This window comes from Coturnix japonica, chromosome 15 (assembly GCF_001577835.2).
Source record: "Coturnix japonica isolate 7356 chromosome 15, Coturnix japonica 2.1, whole genome shotgun sequence".
NCBI lineage: Eukaryota > Metazoa > Chordata > Aves > Galliformes > Phasianidae > Coturnix > Coturnix japonica.
Genome location: NC_029530.1, coordinates 9,700,394 through 9,708,626, shown reverse-complemented (window position 1 = coordinate 9,708,626; position 8,233 = coordinate 9,700,394).

Sequence of the window (8,233 nt, the reverse complement as noted above, 5' to 3'; positions counted from 1 at the left end):
GTTTTCAGAAAATCGGTGAAGAAGGGGGAGCCCTTCTTGTCCCTGGTGACCACAGGCCTTTTGGCAGACGCGGTGTGGGTATCCTGACACCTGCTGAGCTGCAAACAGGTTGGCGGTGCTTCTAAAAATCGTTCCCTCTTTCTGGGATAGCGTTTAACAAGAAGAGTGGTATCTCTGTTTCAAATTGAAAGTCAAACTGAAGTCAAACGGAAAATGTTCAGCGTTGTCTCAACCACATCCTTAAATATATTGGCCGCAACGAGAAAATAACCCCAACCTGTGGTGCCACAAAGTGATCGTGGGGACAGGTGGCAGCTTGGTTTTTAACGTGAAAGCTGAGGATTCTTTTGGGATTTCCAGTGCTGCCTGAGATCTAGGAAATCAGCTCATCTGAGTTTCAGATTTGGAAGGAGCGCAGAAAGAAGAAATGAAACATGACACACGAGTAGGAGAAACGAAGGCACTTTCACACTTCTAAAAAGTGTGAGAGTTGGGAGCTTTGACATTGATTTCAATGGAGCACAGAGGAGCCTCTGCCCACAGTGGTACCCACAGTGCAGAAGTCATATGCTGTCCAACACTGCCCAATGATGGGCCATCATTTTTTCCCCGCTGGATTTCTGTACCCATGAAATATCTCAACTTTCCCTGCTATAAATGGGATTGGAAACCAGCTGGTGTATTTCACAAGTCCCGTTCTAATAATGAACCTTTATCTGAAGAACTGTTCCTTCAGGTTATCCTCTCTTGGCTGGGACTTTAATTTTCAGGCTTTCTGCATTTTTCCTCTTTAGTCAGCAGGTAAAGTATGTAGTCGTGGCTGCCGGAGCCGAGTGCTTGCATTTGTCATGCCACAGAGCTGCCATTCTTGGGGGCCAAGATCTTTGTGCCAGCAGCATCATGTCACCCCAATGGAATCCCACCCACGTGTGGTGCTGGGCAAAGTCTTTTTTGTTAATGGATGAGTAAAATTGCATCTGGCTTTTGTTGTCATCACGAGGTAAGTAAGAGGGATTTGCATCTGAGCTGGCACACTTTCTGTAGGCAGCTTCCAAGGCTAATTTCAGGCAGGCTGGCACGAGTATCCTTCCTTTACACAGAGACTGAGACTCCAAAGCTTCGTAGGAGTTTTCCATAGGAAACACCACCCTGGGTATCCGTGTGCCAGATGTGCTCCTATGGCATTTCCCTGCACATCAATGACCTACTGTTCCAGCACGGAATCGATCGGCCTTCTTGTGACGTGTTCGAAATACTTTGCAGTGAGATTTGTCATGTATAGGCTAGAAAAACAGCAATTAAGGCACCCCCAGGTGTAAAACATCCGCTGATTCAACACTGTCTCGGTGATGTCTGGTTGGGCAGAGCAGTGGTACCACCATGCCCCTTGGCCAGAGCTGTTCTGCAACGGCTCGAGACTCCATGCCCAACCTCTGGATATTGTCTTGTCCATTAGAGAGTGGATTTAACTCAGTTCAGCACATGTTAAGGAGGGGATCTGTCTTGCAGACCTAACCCCAAGCATCCTTCAGGAAGTTTTGGGTTGCTGCTGTTTACAGGAAAGCCCCAGGTCCTTCCCTGGCTTTAGGGAATCACTTACCTGTGGGAGCAGTGTGGGCACGTACAGAATGCTGGTTGCTTTTATGGGCATGCCGTGATATATTCTGTTCATGGTACTTGTATTTCTTCACAGGACGTGCAGTGAGGGGATGTTTATTCTGATGAAAGTCTAGGAGTGATAACAGGAAACCGAGTTCTTTGTGCAGCAAATTGGCCTTGAGTCACAAACCAACCTTTTCTTTTTTTTTTCCCATCAACAGTGGGTAAGGCTGTCTAAAACACAGGAACGTGATGTGTCCTGAAAACAGCGTGGCATTTGGAGTTGGCTGAGCTCTACCCAAACCTTTGCCAGCCTCAGAACCATGAATTGAATGTCAACCCAAGCAGGTGGCATGCAGGCTGGGAAGCCATCAGGGGACAGTTGCTTTTTGTCTGTAAAGACATCTTCTTACCAGTTCAGTTGAACGAGGATGCTGAAACTGCATGTCCCCATGGGTAGGGCACAGCACTGGGACTAGGGAGAGCTTCCTGCATGCCACAGAGGGGGGCATTTCTGAGCACCTGATTGAGCTGTAAGTCTCCCACTTGGTTGCAGGAGAGTTGGACTAGATGGCCTTTAAAGATCCCTTCCAACTGCAATGATACTGTTGTTTGGTGATTCAGGGGCTTGGTACACAGATCTCTTCCTCTCTTCCCTCCTCTAAGGAGTGCTGCCCATGGCAGAAGGAACACCATCTTGTGAGCCCTTGCAGAAGCTGCCATCACAGAGCTTTGATACTGTTGGATGTCCATAGAGACCTTCACAGCATTCATAAAACAGCATAATGCGGTATAGTTTCAATCAGAATCAGTCTTGACAAAGTCAAGGAGCTCTGCTTGCACCTGAAAAAGAAATAATAAATGGGATGTTTCTCCCTGCTGCTCTGGTCAATCCAGCCCGGTCTTCCCCCACATTGTACCAGCCTGGATGTCATGCAGTGGGGGTACCCAGTATTGCTTTGGGGCCACAAAACTAGGAATCAGAGGGGCTTTGGTGGTCCCCTTTGGCAGGAGTAGAACTGGCAGCTTAAGATGACTTCAGTCTATCGCTGGCTGGCTGGGTTTGATTCCAGCCCACTCCGTCTGCTTCCTATGGAGTCAATGAGCCGATGGAGCCAGGGGAATGATGAATAGCATCTCAGGGCCGTGGGACAGGGAGTGGACCTTGTCTGGGTTCTGACGAGGAGCTCATCTGGGCACTGAGCTGCCTGCAGAGCAGCCTGCAGTGGGCAGGAGGCCACACAAGGGAAACCCCAAACTTCCTCGGGGTCCTTCCATGGCAGTGAATCAGTGCAGGCTCCAGACATGAGGAAGGTATGGGTAAGCGCGGCGGCTGGACAAAGCCTTGCTGCCTCCAGCAGCCAAGCATTTCCTTTGGCTTGCGGTCATCTGGCTGTTACCTGGCTTCCCTGCCGATGCAGTGGAATTATGCTGAGGTAAAAAGGGAAAGAATTGGGTCGGCCTGATGACATTTCCTTCTTATTTTATTTTCGATGTATTGAGCTCAGAGCTTAACCTGGGCTTTGGAGGGGCAGAAAGAGCCAAAAAAAGGAAAAAAAAAAAAAAAGCAGAAGTAGCAAACCAGCCATAAAGCAGATACATTCAGCATCTCTGCGCCCTTTGGGTGGGCCCAAATGGGAGCACCCAATGGCACATCAACTTTGGAGAAGCTCGGGAGCTGGAGGTGACACACAGGCAGCCCGTGGGGCTTTGCAGAGCTCCGTGCAGAGCAGGGCCAGGCATGGACACGGATCTGACACAGATGTGCCCATTTTCTGCTTTCAAAGAGACGTCAGCTTGCGTGCAAATCGCCGTGCTGGGAGCACCATTACCGACTGGCTGCAGCCATCGCAGTGGATTGGCTGGCCTGCTTTCCTTTTCCCAGGCTGTTTTACAGTGCTCAAGATCCGAGTTACTTGGCTACAAGAGATCTTCTGCTCTGAAATTGGCAGCTGCTCATTCCAGAAGGGAATCAGCATATTTGGCCACTGCAAAGGAAGAGCGAAAACCATTATTTTTTCATTCCTCTTATTTAACTCTCCAGTGGGAGACACTGTACTTGGGTGACCCTTGTTACTAAGACATTGCTAAGGCTTCCCTCCGCTTGAAGGTACAAAAGAAGATATATTCAGGTCTCAAAATGCCTATATTCCGCTGGCTGGACTCGGGGCGGCCCACTGCCAAGTATCCAGTTGTGTCAGGCCTTACACAGCACTATATTCAACGTCACGGCTCCATGAGTCAGGATTTTCTTTCTCAAAGGGTTCACGTCAAAAGACCCGGCACAAAAATTCCCTATAGCCCAGCAACAGAGCGTGCTGTGTAAGAAGCTGTGTGAAGAAAGGGCCTGATGCGCGGCTGGGATGGCTCAGCCCGGGCATCCTTCCATGCTGCACAAAGGAAGCACTCAGCACCGCTCATGACTCAAGGGCTGCAATCACTGCTGTGGGGTGAAAACCCGTGGCTCAATGCCGGAGTGCCCACGGGGTGCCCTTTGGGGTGCCCATTGGGTGCCTATGGGGTCACTCAGCTTTTTGGGGTACTGGGGGTCCTGCATCCCAAAGACAATGCAGTGGGCGGCTGTTGGGTTTTTGCTGTCTTGCAAAGCAGCCATTCCCCCGCTTTCCGCCCTCAATTTTATTAACCCCTCGGGATGTGTGTCATCCAAAGGATTCTGCGAAGGAGGTCGAGCATCATGATTTCCTACTGCCAGGAGGGTGAAATCTTAATTGCTTCTGGAAGTGACTCTCCTGAGGTCACACCGCTGTGAGGTGGCCCCTCGAGGTGCAGTCATCAGGCGCTTATCTGGAGTTTCTACTATTGCACACACTTTGCTCTGTTAGGAATTTCCTCTCTTCATCCAGGATCCTGCAGGAGCCCAGCAAAGCAACGTTCCTCCCCACGTCTCACCTACATCTCCTTTATTAATTTAAAGATGGGGTTTAAACATGGGTTTCCATGTTTGGGGCCAGCCCGGTTTAATATCTCTGTTGATGATCTGGATGAGGGGATCGAGGGCAACCTCAGTAAGCCTACAGATGAGATGGGGGATGTGCCGACCTGCCTGAGGGCAGGAAGGCCTTACAGGGGGATGAGGACACGCTGAGGCCAATGGGATGAAGTCTAACAAGACCCAGTGCCCTATCTTGCACTTGGGGATGGGTTGGCAGTTAGACTTGATGATCTTAGAGGTCTTTTCCAACCTTGATGTTTCCATGATTCTCCCTTGTCCTATTGCTATCAGTGTCCCTGGAGGAGGATGTTTCACCCAAGTGCTGGAAACCTGATGGAAATTCTGCCCCAGTTTGAGATGCTGGAGGGCTCCAGCTGAAGGGCAGCACCCCTCAGCTCCCCATCTGGTCACTGAAGAGAGCTCAGCCCCTTTGCCAGTGTGATTCAGAGCAGAGACCCAGGGACTTTTAATGCTGTGCCCTGTATGGGATGCTGAGAGCTCTGCACAGGCAGATCATTTTCTGTCCGTGCAGCATGGTGGCTTTACATCTCCTTTGGAGCATCTGGTGCTGGTTAGTGCCCAGCGGGCTGTAGGTCTGATCTGGCACTTCCTGCACTCCTTTGATCTTAAAAAAAGATTCAACCACCGCGTGCTGGTGCAGCAAGGATGAGAAATGTGCTGTCCTCAGTGCTTCTGCAGCCTCGGGATGAACCGAGCCTCTTCCTTTGTGTCAGGTGATCGCAGGGTTAGAGCTGATTCCTACAGACCTCATGGTATTCTCCATGGGCATGGCCTGGGGACAGCATGTGGGCTTCATCCATGGGACGGAGCCATTGGGAAGCCCATAAGTTGGAGGAACTTCAGAGCCTGGTGGGGCCCACCCAGACCAGTCTGGACTCTCTGCTGGATTTTTTGGTGCTTATTGCCTTGTTTTCTAAGGTGAAAATGTGTGACGGCACCATCCCACCTGCATGGGCTGGGAGGAAGGGAGCAAGACTCGGCAGCTGCCCCTCTGCTTGGCATGGTGCTGGAAGGATCCTGTGTGTTTCTGAGTAAGAGCAATTCCTGAGAAGAGTGAAGGCGCCCGCTGGGAGCTCTGGGACTCACCTGGGGAAGAGGAATGGGATGTGGCAATGGTTGGCTGTGGGGGCACGCTCACAGACGGTGCTTTCCCCAGGATGTGTGTCCTCAGGCTTTCCTACCAGACAGGTTACCCACAGACGCACCCGGAGCTTGGCACAGGGGAGGAGGACACAGGATTTCCCCTTGCCTCGTGCCCAAGGAGCTCGGTTTCCCAGTGCTCTCCCATCCGCAGTCGGAAGGAAGAACCTCCTTTGCCCTTCCCATCCAGTCGGTTTGGGCAGTACCAAGCAGCCTCTTGGCCTGGCTCACCCGGTGAGGAGAAGGAAGCAAGGTTCTGGGTCTGGCTTTTTGCTTAGTCCCAAGTGTTGTGCTCTGCTGGATGTGCCATGGCAGAGCATACAGCAGCCACATATTGCCAGGGCTGTATCCACTGCAGGCGCTGGATCCTAGGGCTGAGATGCAGTTCCACTGCCTGCCCACTGCCACCATGCTTTGGAGATGGCTTTAGAGCAGCAGAAGTGGTGTTGAGCTGCAAGTGATGGTCTATCCTTCCCCTTCAGCTCCCAGGAAGGGAAGCCGCAGTGCATTTGTACCACATCCATTGCAGCGCACCTTGGGGTGCTTTGGGACACCTCTGTCAGCTGTCCCCATTAGGTGCCTGGGGAATCCCCATCAATTATCCCCATGGGGTGCTTGGGGACAGCCCTGTTAATGGCCCCAATGCTTTGGGACGTCTCTGTCAATGGTCCCAGAATGAAGGAATGCTGCAGGGCTACCCCACCAGTGGTCCATGTGGGGTGCCTGGGGACACCCATCAATCATCCCCCAAATGAATGAGTGTTTTGGGACACCCCTGTCAGTGGTGGTGCCATGGGAAGATCCCATCAGTGGTCCCCAATATGAGTGAGTGCTTTGGGCCACCCCCACCAGTGGTCCCTGTGGGCAGCTTTGGGGCCCCCCATCCACCATCCCCAAATGAGTGAATGCAAAGGTTGCACTTGGAGAGAAGGGGGATTTTGGAGCCTCGGTTTGGATGAAAGCAGCCGCCCGGCTGTGTGTGCAGGGAGGGCAGGGTGGGAGCATTACCACCTCTGGTTGTTTTTTGGAGAAATTTGGGTATTTCTAGGGAACTGCCCTGCCCGAGCACGCTGCCCAGCTGGCTCCTTCGTCCCCCGTGGTGATGAAACGATGTTTTTCAGCTCTCCACGAGCCCTGTGACGCCGCAGCACAAGCAGAGCTGAGCAGTGCTCGGTGCTTTCCCACAGTAGCTCGGACACTGCTGTATGGGAGCCAAGGAAATCTGTCTCCGGAAGGGATTCAGCCCCGTGAAGCCACTCTGCTGTCTGACGCTCCCCAGCCTTATCCATCCCTTCTGTGTCTGCTCGAGGCACCGCACTGCTCTGTCTGGGTCAGGGCTTTGGTGACACAGCCCCATGTACTCCGAGCCCCCCAGCACCATCCCGCTTGCTCCCACCCAGCTCAGCCCCATGCACCGTGCTGTCCCCAATGCCACCAGCCTGGATTTGGCAGCGGCTCCCAGTGACGCGCCAGCAGCTCTGCTCCCCACGTGCCGGCAGCTGGAGGGAATCAGGGATGCTGGAGACAATCTGGGCAAAGACAAGGGAAAAATCCTGGGAGCTGGCAAGGTCCTGCACAAGTTTCCATGAGAAATGCAGCACGGCCATCCCTGCATTGGAACCTACCCACACCCCCCCGGCGCAGCGCACCCAGATCCACACTGAGCTCCATCTCCAGCAGGGCCAATCCCAGCGCCCGGGGGGTGCCCACTTCTTTATGATGACATGTTGATGTTGCTGTCAGCACAGCCCTTCATTCCCTTTTGTTTCAGCACATGTGACGGAGCGATTCGGAAGGGCCTGAGGGGAGCGGGCGCACGCAGTCACCAGCGCTGCGGTGGCTGTCTGGCTGCAGCCGGGCTCAGAACAGCTGCAGGGCTCCCAGCCCGGATCTCCTCTGCCAAGAGCAGACACCCCTGCACGCCCGGAGGGATGCACAGCACACACACACCTCCATCCACACATGGAGACAGAAGCACAACACACGGTGTGGGGCATGGATGTGGGCCTGGCCCCATAGAGCTGCACAGGCAGAGGGATGGGAGCAGGGATGGGAACTGGGATGGGAATGGGGATGGGAGCAGGGGTGGGAGAGGCTATGGGAAGTGGGATGGGAACTGGGATGAGAGCAGGGATAGCAACTGGGATGGGGAATGAGATGGGAGTGGGCAATGGAGCAGGTATGGGAATGGGCATGGGAGGGATGGCAGCAGGGACGGGAATGGGGATGGGAACTGGGATGGGAATGGGGATGGGAGCAGGGGTGGGAGAGGCTATGGGAAGTGGGATGGGAACTGGGATGAGAGCAGGGATAGCAACTGGGATGGGGAATGAGATGGAAGTGGACATTGGAGCAGGCATGGGAATGGTCATGGGAGGGATGGCAGCAGGGAAGTGATTGCACGTGTCATTGGGAACATGGTTTAGGATGCTCCCAGGGTCACAGCTCCTCATCACTTCTGGGCCCACACTGCTCTACCCACCCACCAGCACCAGGATCCAAGCTGTTCCCCCCTGTCTG